The following is a 19,392-nucleotide window of genomic DNA, read 5'->3' as shown; positions in this document are numbered from 1 at the left end:
ACTGCGCAGAACCGATGATCCCAAAGATTTGGGGTGAGACAACATTGAAAAAAAAAATTTCTTTGCTGACAGTGTCACTTCTTTTGTGGCTTAGCTCTTCTTCATTTCACATCTAAAGTATCATATTATTTTACCTTGTAGCTTATACTACCCCGTACATGCCATATCATGTCGCCCATGCAACTCATGCATGAGATGCGATCGCTGAGATATTTAGGCGATGGGTTGCTACTCCATTGTGCTCTCCACTCAGCATTTCATATCACATACTCGTCGGATTTTCACACAAAGTATCTCGGCACAACATGTTGTCAACACTCTATAAGCAAGACGAGGTGGCCGAGAGGTTAAGGCGATGGATTGCTAATCCATTGTGCTCTGCACGCATGGGTTCAAATCCCATCCTCGTCGAAAGTTAATGTTACATTGTTTTACAGTGGAGCCTCGGCTTTCGAACGTCCCGGTTCTCGAACAAATCAATATTTGAACGAATAAATTCGAGAATTTTTTGCTCCCGATGTCGAACGAAATTTGATTGTCGAACCTCATGAGAGGACCCGCATGCCAACTGACTCTGTTCGTTATTACATTCTCGTTACTCTGAGGATTGCAACAACTCTAATCATGCCTCTAAAGGAAGCAAGTGGGATCAGTAAAGCCAGTAAAACACAAAGACGCTCCTAAAGCAATGCAACAGTGAGCGCTCGGACCAAATTAAGCTCCCTGCGCACTGAGGTCCACTTAAATTTTGGAAAGTACATCAGGACTTTAAAAATATTTTCTAAATTTTAGCGACCGCTCTGTCACAATAAGGCTAGGCACTGCAGTTGCGCGATCGGACAAAAATGTACAAATGAAAAAATACTTTAAAAAGGTGGGGTTTTTAAATTTTTTTTTTTTTTTTCCATTATTTGTAATGGGAAAACATGATTCGGTATTTGAACGATTCAGTTCTCCAACAGCCTTCTGGAACGGATTGTGGTCGAAAACCGAGGCTCCATTGTATCTGTAATCTGGTTTGTATTTAGTCAAAGTCAAAGTCAGCTTTATTGTCAATCTCTCCACGTCACAACACACAAAGAGACCGAAATTACGTTTTTCTCTATCCCACGGTGACGAGACACATAACACGATAGACATACAAGTACGCGACACAATATAAAAACAAGAAGGCAAAAATTCAAACAATCAATAGTAAGAGTGATGAATAAATAATAAATAAACAGATAACACAATAAATAAGAGGAGCAAAACGGAGCCAGCAAGCATAGCGCAAAAGTAAAAAACATCATAAACAAAAAGGCACAAACAATAAATAATAAGAGTAATAATAAATAATAAATAAACAGATAACACAACAAATAAGAGCCAGTGTGCATACAGACAGTACAGACAGTAAAAGTACAAGACGCTACGCAGAACGGGGGAGCGAGTTCAGGATCCTAACAGCCTGGAGTACGAAGCTGTTTGAGAGTCTGGTGGTGCGGGAGCGCAGGCTTCTGTACCTCTTCCCAGAGGGCAGAAGCTCGAACAAAGAGTGAGCGGGGTGACTCACATCACTCACAATCGTGGTCGCCTTGCGGGTGAGATGGGAGGTGTAAATGTCCTTCAAGGAGGGGAGCGAAGCACCAGCAATCTTACCAGCCGTGTTCACTATGCGCTGCAGGGCCTTCAAGTTGTAGTCAGTGCAGCCGCCACCCCAAACAGCAATACAGCTGGAGAGGACGCTCTCAATGGTGCCGCGGTAAAATGCAGTCATGACGGCCGGAGGAGCGCTCGCTCGCCTGAGTTTCCGCAGGAAGTACAGGCGGCGCTGGGCTTTCTTTGCCAGTGATGCGGTGTTGGTGGACCAGGAGAGATCCTCACTGATGTGCACCCCCAGGAACTTGGCGCTGCTCACTCTCTCCACCACAGCACCGTCGATGGTCAGCGGCAGGTGTTGGGTGTGACCCTTCCGGAAGTCCACAACAATCTCCTTGGTCTTGTCGACGTTCAGCAGGAGGTTGTTGTCCCTGCACCACGTGGTCAGAAGGTCAACCTCCAGCCTGTATTGAGTCTCGTCTCCCTTGGTGATGAGACCCACCAGAGTCGTGTCGTCAGCAAACTTCACGATACGGTTGTCGCTGTAGGTTGCAGTGCAGTCATGCGTCAGGAGGGTGAAGAGCAGCGGACTGAGCACGCAGCCTTGGGGGGCCCCCGTGCTCAGCGTGATGCTGGCGGAGATTTTGTCGCCAACACGTACTACCTGTGGCCTCTGACAGAGGAAGTCCAGTAGCCAGTTGCAGAGGTAGGTACTGAGGCCCAGCGCGTCAAGTTTGCTGATGAGGCGTTGTGGCACAATGGTGTTGAAGGCAGAACTGAAGTCCACAAACAGCAATCTCACATACGAGTCCCTCCTCTCCAGAGGGGGGCGGCTTTGAAAGCTCCTTTATGCGAAGAGTAGACCCGGTCCAGGAAGCTGTCGCCACGCGTAGGAAAATTAACATGCTGGTGAAGCCTCGGAAAAACAGACTTCAGGTTAGCATGATTAAAATCCCCAGTGAAGATGGTGAAACCGTCAGGGTGCGCTGTCTCTTGTTCACTGACAGCCTGGTACAGTTCACTAAGAGCCGTGATCCTGTCGCCTTCGATGTTGGAAGGCGGGATGTAATATCGTAATATTTATACTCTTTGGCGGCTCGGTGGAGAACTGGTTAGCATGTCTGCTTCACAGTTAAGAAAGTGCGGGTTCGATTCCATCAACGGCTGTTGCGTGTTGTTGATGATGTCCGTTGTTGGGTCAGGAAAACTAAGATGTGGGGTAACGGTTTGTTCTTTATTGGCAAGATCTTGAGTTGTTTAATGGCGGTCAGTACACATGGCACTTCAGCAGATGTAACAACATCCTCCATCTCCAGGTAAGAAGGTTTTATACTGTCCGGAAAAGGCGGGAAAGCAACGCCTGATCATTTGGTATTGATGTGTATTGGAGAGTCACTGCTGTGTGTGTATTTGTGTGCGTGTGTGTGTTTGTGTGTGTTATTGTAAGGCGGACGTAGTTGAGAGCGCCATGAGAACGTTAAAGGGGCGTGGGTTGCCGCTGACCATCGACGGTGCTGTGGTGGAGAGAGTGAGCAGCGCCAAGTTCCTGGGGGTGCACATCAGTGAGGATCTCACTTGGTCCACCAACACCGCATCACTGGCAAAGAAAGCCCAGCGCCGCCTGTACTTCCTGCGGAAACTCAGGCGATTGAGCGCTCCTCCGGCCGTCATGACTACATTTTACAGCGGCACCATTGAGAGCGTCCTCTCCAGCTGTATTGCTGTTTGGGGTGGCGGCTGCACTGACTACAACTTGTAGGCCCTGCAGCGCACAGTGAACACGGCTTCGCTCCCCTCCTTGAAGTACATTTACACCTCCCATCTCACCCGCAAGGCGACCACGATTGTGAGTGATTTGAGTCACCCCGCTCACTCTTTGTTCGAGGTCTGCCCTCTGGGAAGAGGTACAGAAGAGCTTCATACTCCAGGCTGTTAGGATCCTGAACTTGTTTTCCCGTTCTGCGTAGCCACATTGGTGTAGCCACCTACACAGGTAGGTTAGGGTTGTCTCTTGTTGACCGGGGTGAACTCCAATGTTCAGGCGCCCAGCCGAAGGGCAATAAGTATACCCACACCTGCTCTCACCGTGAGCAACTCCAGAGTGGAAGAGAGTCCAGGGCCAGCTTATACCGGAACCCAAATGGGTGTGGAGGCAAGTCCGATCATGTCTTGTCGGAACCTTTCTGCCTCGCACACCAGCTCGGGCTCCTTTACAGCCAGAGAGGTGACATTCCATGTTCCAAGAGCTAGCTTCTGAAGCCAGGGATCAGTCCGCCAAGTTTCCTGCCCTTGGCCGCCGCCCAGTTTACACTGCACCCGACCCCTTTCGTCCCTCCCACATGTGGTGAGCCCATGGGAAGGGGGACCCATGTTTCCTTGTCGGGCTGTGTTAGGGTGCTGCTCACTCTAACTTATTTTGCAAGAACCACACTGGAGTCAAGTTAGTCATTTTAGGCACCTGCAGGCGGAGAGTTCACTCGTCGCTGTGCTCACAGCGATGGTCGAATGAAGTCTGACTCAGGCCTCGTCAGGCGCTTATTTATTGAGAGAAACAGAGTGGGGTTGAAAGTGGGGGTTGAAAGTGGGGGTTTGGGAACACACAGGATAGGGTGAAGACGGTCCCCTGCTGATCAAAGCATAGCAGGGGACCTTTTACGACGTTCTGTAAACAAAGCAACTTTGATTGCTTCCTCTGCAGCTAGTCAATAAGTTGAAATGATCTTAGCACTTTGGTAAACTAATTTTGTCTAGACAGGACACACTAGTTAAATTATTACAGGTTATATTCCAACATAATCATACGATGAAGATATTCTGCAAACCCTAACATCTCCCCCCTGTTTTATCATATGATTATGGCAACCTCGATCAATCAAACATAAGTAAGAAAATACAATGAAAGCAATAACTTCCAGTGAAGATGAGGTTTTTCCTCAATACTCCAGTCCAAATTGTGTGTGTAATTTAAAAAACCTGCGGCCAGATTAAATGCAGGAAAAGAGTTACACGGTCCCTCTGCCTTAGGCGACCAGAATGTTATCAATCAAGATAAAAATTGCTCGCGATTGTTCAGTCGTTGGGGGCTTGGCACGCCCACTGGTGGAGGGTGAGCACGATTCTCACCCCCTTCGCAGATCTGCTCCGTCCGGGGAGAACTTGGGAATGTCTGCTGCGTGGTCGTTGTCTTCAGTGGCTCAGGGTGGACTACCTGGCCACCAAGGGGGAAGAGGATTATTCTGCCTCTGTATGAACTGGGGCGGGGACTGTCGATGGCTGGTCTGGTTCCTTGCAGGAACCCTTCACTGGGGCGCACTGGGACAGATGATACCACGATCCTCCTTTGCCGGCCAGCCGGACGGCATGTGAGATGCGCTCCACCAATTTATAGGGTCCAGTCGACGCAGGCCCCGTCCCCCTCCTTCTTTGGAACGTTGGGATGATCTGGACCTGGATCCGCCACCGAAAGGACAGCAGCACGTCCGGAAAACAGCAAAAAACAGCACCTTTTCTGCAACCTTTGCATTAGTCATTTGAGATGTTCTGCTCCTCTCATCACTGTTTTGGTTGCCCTGGTTACAGAGGCGTTGCTACACCAAAGGGAGGGAAGATTGTGTCTGTAGCAAGGTTGATTAGCTAAGGAATGTAGTGCGGTGTGAACTAGCACTTCATTGTCGGCCCGTGACCCCCGCAGAGTTTGTCCATCTGTTCTTCTCCAGTTGTTGGCCGAGTTGTCGGCGAGTGAGATCAGATAACTTAAATTGCCACTTTCCTGTGGAACAATGCAACTAGACCTTGGCTAGACTTTATCTACTTAGCAAATTAACACCCAATAACAATAAGTAACTTGTCCTAAACACTAAAACAAATGTTAAATTAATGTAAGGTAACTGGTATGCAGTTCCTTAAACAAACATTGAGTAAATATAGGATAACTTGTACGCAACTACTTCAAACTATGTTTAACAAAGAAAAACAGTTCTGATCAACAACAATCTATGAACCAAACCTACAGTTAACTAAAAGGAATGGAGTTTCCTTCAACCAAATAAGAACATTTTGCCTATGCAAATAAGCTCTGCTCATTGTTAGTGAAGGCTTCTTACAGAAACAAAAACACACAGATAACATAAGGACAGGAAGGACACATATGGCTGACAGGGATCAAAATCATTCTCTTGGTATGGCGCCGTGAGTGGCTGCCTCCCAGCAGTGTTCTCTCTTTTCCTCTTTATTTCCTTATTTTCTCCTTTTTCTTTCTGTCTTTTTGTCCATTCGGCGATGCTGGTGCCTTCTACCGCACCTCGGTACCTCTTCGGATCGGATATTTTATTTTATTTATTTTTTCTTCCTGGGACCGGACCGGGATCATCGGTCGAGGCCGGCGTAACTCTACGACGGCTTCCTGCTTATCCGACCAGTGATGACCGGGTCCCTCGCATTGGCCTTGCAGCCGCAACACCTGTGGGGAGTCCGCTCCCTCGTGCTCGTCGGAACCGACGACTTTCGCCATGCTAGCCCCGTGGTGGCCATCTGCACGTCCCCCGACAGGGTGCCCGGGACGCTGCTCACACGTTTGCCTGCTTTGTGATGTTTTCACCGATTCACCACCACGGTCCATTGGGCACCGTTGAACTGGACTGCCCTTACACCTGTCGATGGACCCCGTGGAGGCTATTTTGTGTGTTTTGGGGTGTTCTCTTGTATTGAGGGGTGCTAGGTGGCCGCTGTTGCTTTTTTTTCCTTTGTCTTTTAGCTTGGATTTGCTTTGATGGCTTTTATCTTGTGCACTTTCTGACTTTCTTTGTGGCGCCGTTGTGTGGCAGCCTTGTGAGAGCCTATTGAGTTGCGCTCATGCCATCTGTGTGTTTTTTGTATACCCACTCTGTGGTATGGATACTGCTGGGGCCTGAATTTCCCCACCCCTGGGGATCAATAAATATTCAATCAATCAATCAATCAATCAAGACTTCCCTGTCACTAAAGAGACTTCCCTGTCACTAAAAAGAAAGAACGTAGATAAAAGGAAAGCCATAAACTCGTAAAGACAAGGCCTACAGGTCTGGCAGGCCAAGGCTTCACTTAAATTATTCCAACATTTCCCTCCTGCTTATCACGCATTTGCTAAATTTTTAACATTACCAAAAACAACCACTTCACTTGATTTTCAGTTGTCGGATCACAAGTATGCGCACAAATATTTCCACCAAAGAGGATAAATGTTGCGACATCATTATTCGGAAACACACAGATCTGGGAAAAAGTCTGTAAACTCAAGTGCAAAAATTGCATCACCATCATCGTTATCAACATGCTGTCGTTCAGACATTAGACATACCCGGGCCATCTCGTCGTCCATGGGCGAGATTGCTGTAGTGATAAGACGATTAAACAGAGCACGGAGACATGGAATACAACAACATCCACACAAGGTGAGTATAGCAGTTATTGAGGACACAAGGGCTTCATACTTCCCAAAAGCAGTCATCCACTTGTTGTGCTCTTTCATCCTCGTGTTGAGGGATTGCAAGTTTGCAATCACCTTCGTCAGGGTCCCATCAGGGGCGGTGTCATTCTGGATGAAGGTGCAGCATTGTTCCCTGAACATTGCGCAGACCCTTCCTTTCCCAGACAACAACATAACAAGAGCATTGCGGTTCTGGATTGACATTAGGGAAGTCATGGCTAGCTGTTCGTGCACTGCCTCAAGTCCCGCTTGTGTCCGTTTGCCCAATTTCTGCATGTTGCAATGGATGTAATTTATCCTGTCAACGTTCTTGTTCATCGTCCACCAGCAGCAAATGGAGGACTCCCATCCCGCTTCAATTTGGTCAGTTAATTCTTATTAATCAGGAACTCCTCTGGGGACTCTAATTGCATCAATTTCAGTCAGATCATTGTCGCCTCTAAAATTTAAAGACATTATGTTTTTATTTTTTCCAGCTTTTTCCCAGATCTTGGCATGTTGGTACATATATAATTTTGGTTGACTACATTCTCTAAAAGCAATGGTTTCTTTTCTTTTTCTTCCATTCAACGGATATTATTTAGAACACTTTGTCGCACATTTCACAATCGGTAAACAACCTATCCACATTCATTCTCGAGATATTGATTCCATTCTTTAACATCTACAGCAGTTGTTGACAAACTATTATTTCTTTACATAACCCTTCTGCCACTGTTAAGGCATTCAATGTTTATTTTGAAGCCGATTCAATCCATTTTTAGAATGCATCTATTATGACCAGGCATTATAACTCTGTGGATTGTGTTAAGCACATGTTAAACAAGCTCTAAAAAAAAATTCATAAACGTTTTGAATATGAATCAAATTCATATGTTGTATAAAGCTGACTGAACTGCCCTTCCATCCCCCCTGTTGAGCCAGGTGTCAACAGCACGTGACAACCCCATGGCTCAATACAGCTGCCCATTTGTATCGTTTCCTTTCCTTTCTCAACGTAACAACCCAATCCACCAATCGAATAAAAAAAAATAATAATAAAAAAAAAAATAATAATAATAACTGCTGGTAAAATAATATAATGGTTAACTGATGTAGTTCCATAACTTTAACTAACTCAATCGCTCTCTTATTCTCAAATTTTAGCTTTGAAATGTCGTTACTTCATAATTGTTCATCATCCAATTCCAGAAAGCAAGTTCTTTCCATCTCTCAAATTTTGTCTAACCAAGGCTAGGCATTAAAGGAGCGTGGACCAGTTTCTGCCCATAAACAAATTGCTCGCTTTTTTATTTTTCCTTCCTATCTTAACAAAATCGGTTTTGTTTTGCGGTGAAAATCAGATAGACTACAGATAAATAAATTCTTTAGTGCACCTATATTAGCGAATTTCATTCTTTTAACACATAACACAACACACAGACAACACAAAAACAGCAGAGACACAGCTCACAAACAATACCAACAAACAACGCTGCGCAGACGTCATCCTCTATTTTGACGTGTTGGTTATACTTTTCCTTTTTCTTTTTTCTTTCCTCAGTGCCTTTTATCCTTCGTGCAACTATTGTCACACCTTCCCTAGGCATCACCCTGCTTCAATATCACTTGCCACCACGCACTCAGCACACCCCTGGAGTGGGTACGACCCTACTCTGCGCGCAGCCACAGCAAGGGAAGCAAGAGGGGGGGGCCCGGCATTTTCATACTGATTTATCCCAGCTTGGCCAGTACTGGGACAATCAATGCCGCCGTCCCCCACTCGCGCCAACCCAGCAAACAGCTACCCGCAGAGTCCAGAGCCCCACACCTACATCAGTTTCCCCCACAATCAAATTACAATATCAATCACCACAGGAGCCGGCTCCTACACCCTTTTCACACCACAATACCACACTCCCCCCTCCACAGTCCAGTCTAAGTGGAGACAATGGAAGGCAGGAAGGCACAGGTGAGACACTGAAGGAGCAAGCTCCAGCAGTCCTCCCACTAACCAATTACAACAAACAACAAAAGCCCAAATCACTTATGTCTGTTTGGGAAGTTCACAACAGCCAAACGTTACAAATGACAAACCACAAGACGCAGGTCTTGGAACCACATTGACGACCGCCAAACGCAAATGCCGGGTCAAGGACTGTTCCTTTGTCTGTCCTTTGCAACTCTTGTCAAAAGCAACCTTTTTTTTCTCTCTTTTGTTTGTATTTGTTTCTTTCTTTTCTTTCCTTCCTAGCATCTAACTTACTCAAAATCATTCTTCCTTCAAAGTCGCTCAACTACTTGTCCATAGCAGTCTCCAACAACTTCAACCATTCAACCTGTATTTTCCCTTCAGTCGGGCATTCAGTCATCAATGCTCATTTGCATCTCACACACAGTCTCCAAAAAGGAATCTTTCCATCACATTGGTCCCAATTCATCCAAGCACTCCACACAACATTCACATACCATTTTCAATTCAAGGTTCCTAATAGAACAATCCACTAATCCCCCCAAAAACTCAATACAATAAAAACGGCTGGCAAATTAATTAAATTAAGTTTTTTCTTTGTTTTCAAATTTAAAGAACTCAATCTCTCAGATTCAGCTTGCATATAGAAGATCGTATAATCTTACAACACAACCAATCAATAATTTCCATTAAATGTAGCATACAATGTCTCTGTATTAGCATGAGCGGTCAAAAAAAGGGGGGGGAAGCTTGACATTTTCCTCTGCCTCCTCCTCCACCCTTTGATTGGTATTGTTTTACACGACGACATACTCTCGCCAAGTGGCTCCGTTTCCCACAGTTCCAACAGTCCAAATTTGAGCTGGAGTTTGAATTGAATGGCGGCCTGCGGCCTTGTTGGTCTCTTACTCCTCCTCTGCCCTTTTGGGAGCTTCGGAAGAAGATCGTTGCATCTTCATTTAGATCATTATCATCATCAAATGGGATGCCACTGTGCACCCAGAATTCTTTTCCAAACCTTAATTGAATGGTGGTCTCATCACTTTTTATCTTTCCATTTTTTGTCTCTTGAGTTTGTTCACTTCTCTCTTGCGAAGCTTTCAACCACATTCTAGCACGATTCAACTCTCTCTCTTTCCTTCTACACCATACTTTTTCCTCCACTTCGGCATGTATTGCATACAATTAAGACATTTACTCGCCATGAACTTCTCATCTTCTTCAAGAGCTAGAAATCTACCGTTCTTATTTCCCATCTTAATTCGGTACTTTAGGTTTATACAATTTTTTTTTGTTATTTCTTTTTTTCTTTTCTATGAGGATCCTCAATGCAGGTTTAAATTGACCCCTTACCAAATTCTCTCTGCAGTCAATTTATCCTACCAGTCGCACACTCTCAACCACACAACATTCATGCAAACAGCTTGGAACAACGGACAAAAAAAAGAATCCACGCCCTTCTTCACTTAAGAAAAAGAAGCTCTGTTCTTTTTCTTAGCCCGTTCCTTCCACTGGGACTTGAAACCCAGCTGTTTCATAGCTTGGAAACACCAAAGCCGTATCTCATAGCTAGGACAAACCAAAGCCGTATCTCATAGCTAGGACGAACCAAAGCCGTATCTCATAGCTCGGACAAACCAAAGCCGTATCTCATAGCTCGGACAAACCAAAGCCGTATCTGCGCTTTTTTCCATGACTTACTTGTCTCCTCGGTCCGCTGCAATGTGGGACCCCGTCAAACCACCTCTGACAGACGAAGGCAGACCTAAGATGCTGGCCCAGCGAAGAAATTCTCTTCCCAGGACTTTCTTTTCCAGGTCCCCATAAAGGACGCTGGCTTGTCGACAATGCAGCACGTCCTCCTCCGTCAGCCAGATGGCGGGTATGAGGGTCCCGGGTTTTGGCACCAAAATGTTAGGGTGCTGCTCACTCTAACTTATTTTGCAAGAACCACACTGGAGTCAAGTTAGTCATTTTAGGCACCTGCAGGCGGAGAGTTCACTCGTCGCTGTGCTCACAGCGATGGTCGAATGAAGTCTGACTCAGGCCTCGTCAGGCGCTTATTTATTGAGAGAAACAGAGTGGGGTTGAAAGTGGGGGTTGAAAGTGGGGGTGTGGGAACACACAGGATAGGGTGAAGACGGTCCCCTGCTGATCAAAGCATAGCAAGGGACCTTTTACGACGTGCTGTAAACAAAGCAACTTCGATTGCTTCCTCTGCAGCTAGTCAATAAGTTGAAATGATCTTAGCACTTTGGTAAACTAATTTTGTCTAGACAGGACACACTAGTTAAATTATTACAGGTTATATTCCAACATAATCATACGATGAAGATATTCTGCAAACCCTAACAGGCTGTGCCCGGCCGGGCCCCATGGGCGAAGGCCCGGCCACCAGACACTCGCCTTCGAGCCCCACCTCCAGGCCTGGCTCCAGAGGGGGGGCCCCGGTAACCCGCGTCCGGGTGAGGAAAAACAAAATCCAATTATGTTTTTCTTCATAAGGGGCTTGTGAGAGCCGTGCTTTGTCTGGCCCCTCACCTAGGATCCGTTTGCCATGGGTGACCCAACCAGGGGCATGAAGCCCCAGACAACATGGCTCCAGGATCATTGGGGCGCGCAAACCCTTCCACCACGGTAAGGTGACGACTAACGAAGGGACCTCGTTTATCAATGCAGTTTAATTTCTGGTGGTTCCCACTGAATGGGCACATGTCAGTCTATTGTAATTTGGCCAAAAATATTGTTTTTGAATAAAACCAATAACCACCCCCTCAATTGCACACGCACTCCGCTTTACTGTTTACAAGCACAATCACAAGTACAAATCATCTTCATCCATAAGCATATCAGTCTTTCCTTGTTAAAAGACAGCATCCCTACAAAAAAAGAAATGTGTTTCATCAACTTTTAACTTCTTAATAGACAACGATGGTATTTATTTACATATTGAAACACACGTCCACATCCTTCAATGTTACATGTGAATGGACATACAGTGAAGTTTTATTCATTTTGATCAGACTACATGAAGCAAAATATAAAGGTGAGTGTAATTCTCATTAATGGAATAAATTACTCCTTTTGACCAGCAAGGGGGGGGGGGGTTGTGTGCACATGAAGCCTCGAGAAATGAACCTATTTGCAAACCGTTTGGTGGGGAAGCCTCAAATCCTAACATCTTACATTGAGATCAGACCCCATCAAGTCATAATTGACTGCTTAATCCTGTAAGAATGAAGCGAACGGATTGAAATGGTTTTCTAACATATGAACTATTGATTTGACCAGTAGAGGGGGTGCACCATTCCTGGAGGTACTGCAATACCAGGTCGATGTCTCCTAGGTTTGCCGTGTGCAGCTGTGAGAGTTGCTGCAGCCATTTGGAGCACAGCCACGGGCTGGGGGGGGGGGGTATCTGTCTGTTCTTCCTTACCAGCAAGTTACTGGAAGTCCACATGGCGTCTTTGATGGCAGCAAAGGTCAGCGACTGCTTTGTAAAGTCTTCTTGCTTGATTTTCAACGGGGTTACTGCATAAAGTACAAGGTCTGCATTCTGCGCTTACCTTGCGGGGAATTGTAGGTCACCCACACGTCTACGGCAGCCCTGCACTACCAGAGCAGGTCCCACACTGACTCCTGGGCGCCACAGCCAGGTCAGGGCACGTTGAGAGAGCTGACATGCCCCGAGAGTGCATAACGGACCTGACTGGGAGGACATCATGGGCCACCATCCATGACAGGTCCCGAAGTTTGTTTTGACAGGGCGGGGTGGTTGTCGTTGCGCCAAACTGTTGCGGGCTCGCCGAATGCAAGCCCGCGCACTGGACGCACCGCTTCCCGCTCCTGTACGACAGAGATCATACATCTGTGATTTGTTAAAATTTCACTATTTTCTTGCTCTAATTTAAAGTTCTTCAAAAACTTCTTGATTAAGGAATAAGAAGGTGGCAGGTTAAAAGACACAGGAATTCTTTGGTCGGTGGTTATTAGTTTTAGTTTCCGGAGGTATGAGTCCATCCAGAATCGTGTCATTGCTTGGCTTTTCGGTGCATTTGGTGTAAGGAGCGCGCTTCGCAGGTGCAGGGCAACATATCTGCTTCCGAGGCTTTAAGAAGAGCTTTAAGTCCGGCACTCCTTTTCCTCCCTTTTTTTTGTTTTTCTTCATAGTGTCCTTCTTCAGTCTCTCCAACTTGGATTTCCAGATGAAGTAAAAAATGGCTCGGTCCAACTCTAAAAGCACCTTCATTGTTGGGATGAAAACAGAACTGATTAGTAAAACCAAGGGTAAAATCACCACTTTTATGGTTAAAATTCTCTCTTCTATGGTCAGCTCTCTTAATCCCCCAAACCCAAGAACAGATACTACACTAAGAAGGTGGCAGGTTAAAAGACACAGGAATTCTTTGGTCGGTGGTTATTAGTTTTAGTTTCCGGAGGTATGAGTCCATCCAGAATCGTGTCATTGCTTGGCTTTTCGGTGCATTTGGTGTAAGGAGCGCGCTTCGCAGGTGCAGGGCAACATATCTGCTTCCGAGGCTTTAAGAAGAGCTTTAAGTCTGGCACTCCTTTTCCTCCCTTTTTTTTGTTTTTCTTCATGGTGTCCTTCTTCAGTCTCTCCAACTTGGATTTCCAGATGAAGTAAAAAATGGCTCGGTCCAACTCTAAAAGCACCTTCATTGTTGGGATAAAACAGAACTGATTAGTAAAACCAAGGGTAAAATCACCACTTTTATGGTTAAAATTCTCTCTTCTATGGTCAGCTCTCTTAATCCTCCAAACCCAAGAACAGATACTACACTTGATTTTAGCCAAAAGGCCGAAAAGCGATGGAGTATACGAGTGATGGACTCGCTTACATGTTACGAACGGAGTGTGGAAATGGAGCAGGGAGACCAAGTGCAGCTTGGACCACGGTTTATTGAAGCAAACTCAAAAGACTCGGCAAACTGACAAGACTTACTAACAAAACCAACAACAGAGACGTGAGACAAAAAGACAGGGTGACATTACCAAGACAGGAACCAAAAAAAACTCATAACAGTGACAAACACATCAATGCTCCGACAGGGAGTGATACACAGACAGGACTTAAAATACAAGACAGGTAACAAGAGGCAGGTGAGAATGATCGCACTGATCATGGGCACACAGGAGGGGAGGGGTGAGCACACAGACACACGGACAAAACTATGACAACATGGACGTGACCGGGGACGAGTCATGACATTACAGGCTTCCCTGTCTACCCATTCTCACCAACGGTTTGTTAGAATAGGCTTCTTTGGCACATGTGATTAGCTAGGTAGCTTTAGCTATGCCGTTTTATCGCTGTAACCCTTGTCTTGCTTTATTAGCTTTCTCTTCTCTATGACACCCTTTGCACATATGTAGAAGTCGCTCTCAGTTAAGACTACAAGGTCACACGTTATCACAGCAGCTTACTAACCAGTCAGAGACTAAGAGCCACATTTTTTACTGTGTCATCGCAAAGAGCCACATCATACACCTGAGCACACATGAACCCCCCCCGCCCACACACACACACAAACACACGCACACAGACGCACACGCACACACACACACACACACGCACACACACACACACACACACACCCCTCTGCTCAGCCAAATATATTGTGTGACATTATTATGTCACGCACCAACATGATAATGACAAATTGACTCCTACAGTACTAAAACCACAGACCAAAGACCACATTTTAGACAATGAACATTGTGTGCATTGTCTCACACAGACAAACTCAGTTCAACAAATTCCACAAACAAAAACATAAGTTTTTTCACTTACTATGTGTGGCGGGACAGACCATTTGTTTTAGTTTGTCATTTTCAGGAAACAGGATTTCAATAACGTCACTGAGGCATATTTTAACGAACTCCACTTCATTGTATGGCTTTTTAGCCTGCGCAATATTCCAAGTCAGTTGAAACAATGCAAGTGTGACAGTCTCTGAGTGCTTCGTAATTTTTAAAAAAAAACGTTCAAAGTCTCCAAACTTGTGCTTGCGAAATTCAGTCCATTTTGCAAAGTCCTTATCAATATTGGCATGAAGTGAGCTGAAGTGGCGCTGACCATTTGAAGCTTTTAAATGCGCCAATGACGTCCAACATATCAGGCAGAATGGCTTGCCATAGCGTTCAACAAAAAACAACTTTAACTCTGTTCAAAACATCCTGTGTTCATCGTCATATATTCGTTTAGCTTTGCATTTTTTCCTTGCCATTTTGGCAAGCGTCGTGTCAGCTTTTCTGGACCTAATGGGCCCCCGTAGTCACAGTCGCCATTCGTTAAAAAGCCAGCAAAACCAGTCACTCTGTTTGTCCCTCCTCCTTTGCGGGATTTCACCTCACGCGCATGCGCGTTTGACCAAAATACCATATTGAACTGAAGCGAAGCAAATACGCACAAAAAATAAACACAAATGTTGATATGAACGTAAAAGAGCCGCATGAAACCAGCCAAAGAGCCGCATGCGGCTCGCGAGCCGCGGGTTGGCCACCGCTAGGCTAGGCAGAGTCGCCTCCTTGCAGGAAGGCGGCCCAGAGTAGTATAAAGAACCTTGGCGCTGGGAGAGGGACCTTCTTTCGCATCTCGCAGAAAGGGCTCCACAGCTGTACATCGATCATTCTGGCAGACATTAAATAGTTAAACTGTGAAGTGCTTCTCTTCTGGGCACTAATAAATCGGCAAACTTGTCTGCTGACTTATTTGTTCACGCTTCACCCGCAGTAATGCATGTAGTTCACGAGGCATATGTGTACACTTTCAGCAGTCTCTATCCAAATACACAGTGTAGGTACCTATTAATAGTGTAGTCCCGATGAATATGAAAGGCAAAGATTGATAATTCACAAAGAACTTTCCATGGTCATCATATCTACCTATCGGCTGCGCCGAAAGAGTTGGGCCAGAAGAATAGAGCGTAACTCATGCAGAAGTGCATGAACACCACCTTGTTGAAAGAATAAAACCAACACAATGCATGACTTCACGAAAAATGACATGCCAGCAAATCAGTAGGACTTCTGCTTTTGCCTTTGCGAGACCAGTTAAGATATGCGTTATCACGAATTTATAAATCAGGTGTGTTCGGCTCTGCTGAACCCCTGAGACCGACTTACTGAACTCATAGAGTTTGACCGAATCCAGGTTAAGAACCACTGGTTTAGTGGCTGTTATTTCTGCAAAAGGAGGAACTACTAAATATTGATGTCATTTTTCTGATGGGGTTTCCAAATGTATGCACCTGCCTACTTTTGTTTAAATAATGATTGCACACTGTCTGCAAATCCTATAAACTTCATTTCACTTCTCAAATATCACTGTGTTGATCACTGCCGTCATCGGCCATGCATGGATTCGGGCCATCTGATTAGTTCCTTTGCGCCCCCCCCCCCCATACACACACAGGAATTGGTTAGGACTTAGTTAGTAAGTGTTAGGAATCGTTTTGGCTGTCCGTTCAGAGCAAGGAACGAGCCACTAGCCCAGTGCTTCTCAATTATTTTCTGTTACGCCCCCCCCTAGCAAGAAGAAATCTATTCGCGCCCCCCCTCCCCACCGTGACTATCCTAACTTGTCTTGTAAGTCGTAAAATGTTGCACTGTCGCAAACGTGACAGAAGTAACAATGAGAGCGCCACTGCCCCCTGCTGTAGTAAACGCGCAATTACACTTTATTCTAGTACTGCCAAAAAAAAAAGCCTGTTCCCCAGGGTCACACGCGCCCCCCCAGGAATAGCACCGCGCCCCCTATTTGAGAAGCACTGCACTAGCCCCACGGGAAGTTGTCATTTTCTGTAAGCTTGTGTGTATGTAAATTTGTCATGGTCCAACGTAAGACTGTTTAGGGTGAATAAAAAATAACTGTAACAAGTTTAATCTGCTATTAACCAGATTCAAACTGGGGTTGCAGTTGCCTCAATGCTATATTATGGCCAATATGCAGTTGCATGTTTAGGGTCTTTTCTCTAGGATCTTCAGCCACGACACCCAGGCAGACCATAAAAGAATGTTGATATTAAAATGTTGGTGGAACTATCCAATAACTACGCAGATCCGATGATCCCTAAGACGAGACAAAATTGGAAAGACTATTTGTTGACAGTGTCTGTGAGTTACTTCAACCCAAAAGTTCACATAAACTACACATAGCTAATGTTGACCTCAAAATGGCATGTGAGCTGGCCAGGAGTCCTGGAATCTTCTGATCTGTAGACAGATGCGTTACCCACTGCTCCACGAGCCCCACGGGAATATGTGGCTTGTAACACTTTTGCAAAAAAAAAAGGGTGACATTATTTGAATATGCCATTCGCCCTACAAGTTACGGCCACTGACCGTAAACTTGTGTGGAAAATCGTCGTTGTCCACAAGATGGCAGTTTAGCAATAGTGAGCAAGGGAGAAATTCTTCAAAGTAAATTATGCCATGACCCAGATTTGAACCAGGGTTGCTGCAGCTTCAACGCAGAGTACTAACCACTATACGATCATGGCCAATATGCATAACTTTTTTAACGCTACTGCATACACGCCATGATCGTGTAGTGGTCGATTCGAATCCGGGTTATGGTTTAATCAAATTACCTTGTTGAATTTGTCTGCTGGTCACTGTTGCTAGACAGCCTTCCTTTGGACAATGACAGTTTTCCACACAAGTTTACAGTCGATACAGTCTTGTAGGGTGAGTGGCGCAATGGAAGACACATGACGAAAAGTGATGAGAATCAAAACAAAAGATTTAAGAGACCCGAGGTAAATTAACTGAACCCGTTTTGTTTTAATTGACAGCCCATGTAATATGCACCTCAGATGAAATCGGGCTAGTTGATCAACAGCAATGTGATAACGAAGGGATCATCTGGGAGTTGAACCCCGGACCTCTCACACCCAAAGCAAGATTCATACCCCTAGATCACTGGTGTCAAACTCGAGGCCCGAGGGCCAGTTATGGCCCACCGTATCATTTTCTGTGGCCCGGAACGACAAATTGTGCATTAAATGTATGTCATACTAAAATTGCAAATTGTTGTAACTTTCAAGAATCTTCTTAAAATTATTTTTGAAATATTTGAAAAGTTTCCACTCTGATTTGAAAAAGCAATTATTATTATTATTATTGTCAGTTTGTTTTGTAGCTTATACTGTATATAATATGAGGTGTTTATTTATTTGGGTTGACAGTCATAATGGCCCGTCGAGGGAATCTTTGACTACAACGTGGCCCGCGACAAAAATGAGTTTGACACCCCTTCCCTAGACCAACGAGCCACAAAAAAAGCTTGCAGACCATGTTACATTCTGTGTAACATTGGCCTGTCAAACAGTCCACACAGCGATAGACAACAGTGTTTCAAAGAAAAGCTCGTTCGGGACCTTAACCCGGGTAATCAAAGAACCCTAGGCGAGAATCATTCCCCTGTACCAATGAGCCCCATAGTAGACCAGCTGACCCCGTTACATTCTGATTGGAAGCCCTGAAGACTGAATGCCAGTGATTTATGGAATAAATGAAATCTGGTTGGCCTAAGGCTCCCAATTCCCCAACTTCAAGCCCTAACGCTAACCCTAAAACCCTAACAATTAACAAACCCTAATAACATAAACTTTAACCTGCTAACCCGCCTACCATAACCCCCTCACCTTTAATCTCTAATGCTCCCACTAAAGGTAGTGCTCTCTAAACTTGAAAGCAGGCATATGCGAACCGGACCAGCAGATTGCCCCATTTCAGAACTGTTTTAGAAACCTTTACAGACGGTTAAAATCCACATAATAGTTATGCGCGCATGTGTTCCGAGAGCGTTCTCGCCCGCCCCCTCGCTTTCCTTTCCCCCTGCAGCGCAGTCCTCGTTAGTATAGTGGACAATATCTCCGCCTGTCACGCCGAAGACCGGGGTTCGATTCCCTGACGGGGAGTTTACTTCTTTATGCGAAATAGCATTTAAGCAGGTTTTCAATCCATGTGCGTTAACCAGTGTTTGCAGCAGAGTAATTATATAGATGCATTGGTTGGTATCATTACATCGTAAGATGGCGCCGCAGATCGCCACCTCGGTAACTCGCTCTCTGTTACTTTGTGTTATTTTACATCTTTTTAACCTCACTTTGTATCATACTTCCGGTTTGCCACGTAGAGCGCCGCAGCGTCACTAGAGAGACGATCTACATTCCTACATTTCTATATGCTTTTCTAGTTTTTCCTCGCTTTTTACTCCACTTTTTGGAGTTTACTATTGTTGAAAGTCGCGGACCGTCAATTCCTGCCCGGCTTCGTGGCTGTTTGTCTACCGTCGATCATCGGACACGTAAGTATGGCTGCGGATAAAGAGGTTTGTACGGCTTTTTGCACCAACTGCACCCTTCTCTCA

General features: G+C 45.3%; 2 non-coding genes across 2 annotated transcripts; one reads left to right on the top strand and one right to left on the bottom strand.

Annotated features, from left to right (window-relative positions):
* The first annotated feature begins 329 nt into the window (after positions 1 to 329).
* trnas-gcu (transfer RNA serine (anticodon GCU)) lies at positions 330 to 411 on the top strand. Its single transcript has one exon. It is a non-coding gene; the product is annotated as a tRNA-Ser (tRNA).
* A 13,221-nt stretch (positions 412 to 13,632) lies between these two features.
* LOC133143277 (U2 spliceosomal RNA) lies at positions 13,633 to 13,827 on the bottom strand. Its single transcript, XR_009710399.1, has one exon. It is a non-coding gene; the product is annotated as a U2 spliceosomal RNA (small nuclear RNA).
* Positions 13,828 to 19,392: the final 5,565 nt, after the last annotated feature.

This window comes from Syngnathus typhle, linkage group LG18, assembly GCF_033458585.1.
Source record: "Syngnathus typhle isolate RoL2023-S1 ecotype Sweden linkage group LG18, RoL_Styp_1.0, whole genome shotgun sequence".
Lineage (NCBI taxonomy): Eukaryota > Metazoa > Chordata > Actinopteri > Syngnathiformes > Syngnathidae > Syngnathus > Syngnathus typhle.
The sequence above is the reverse complement of the archived record's forward strand: the minus strand, read 5'-3'. Positions and strand labels throughout refer to the sequence as shown.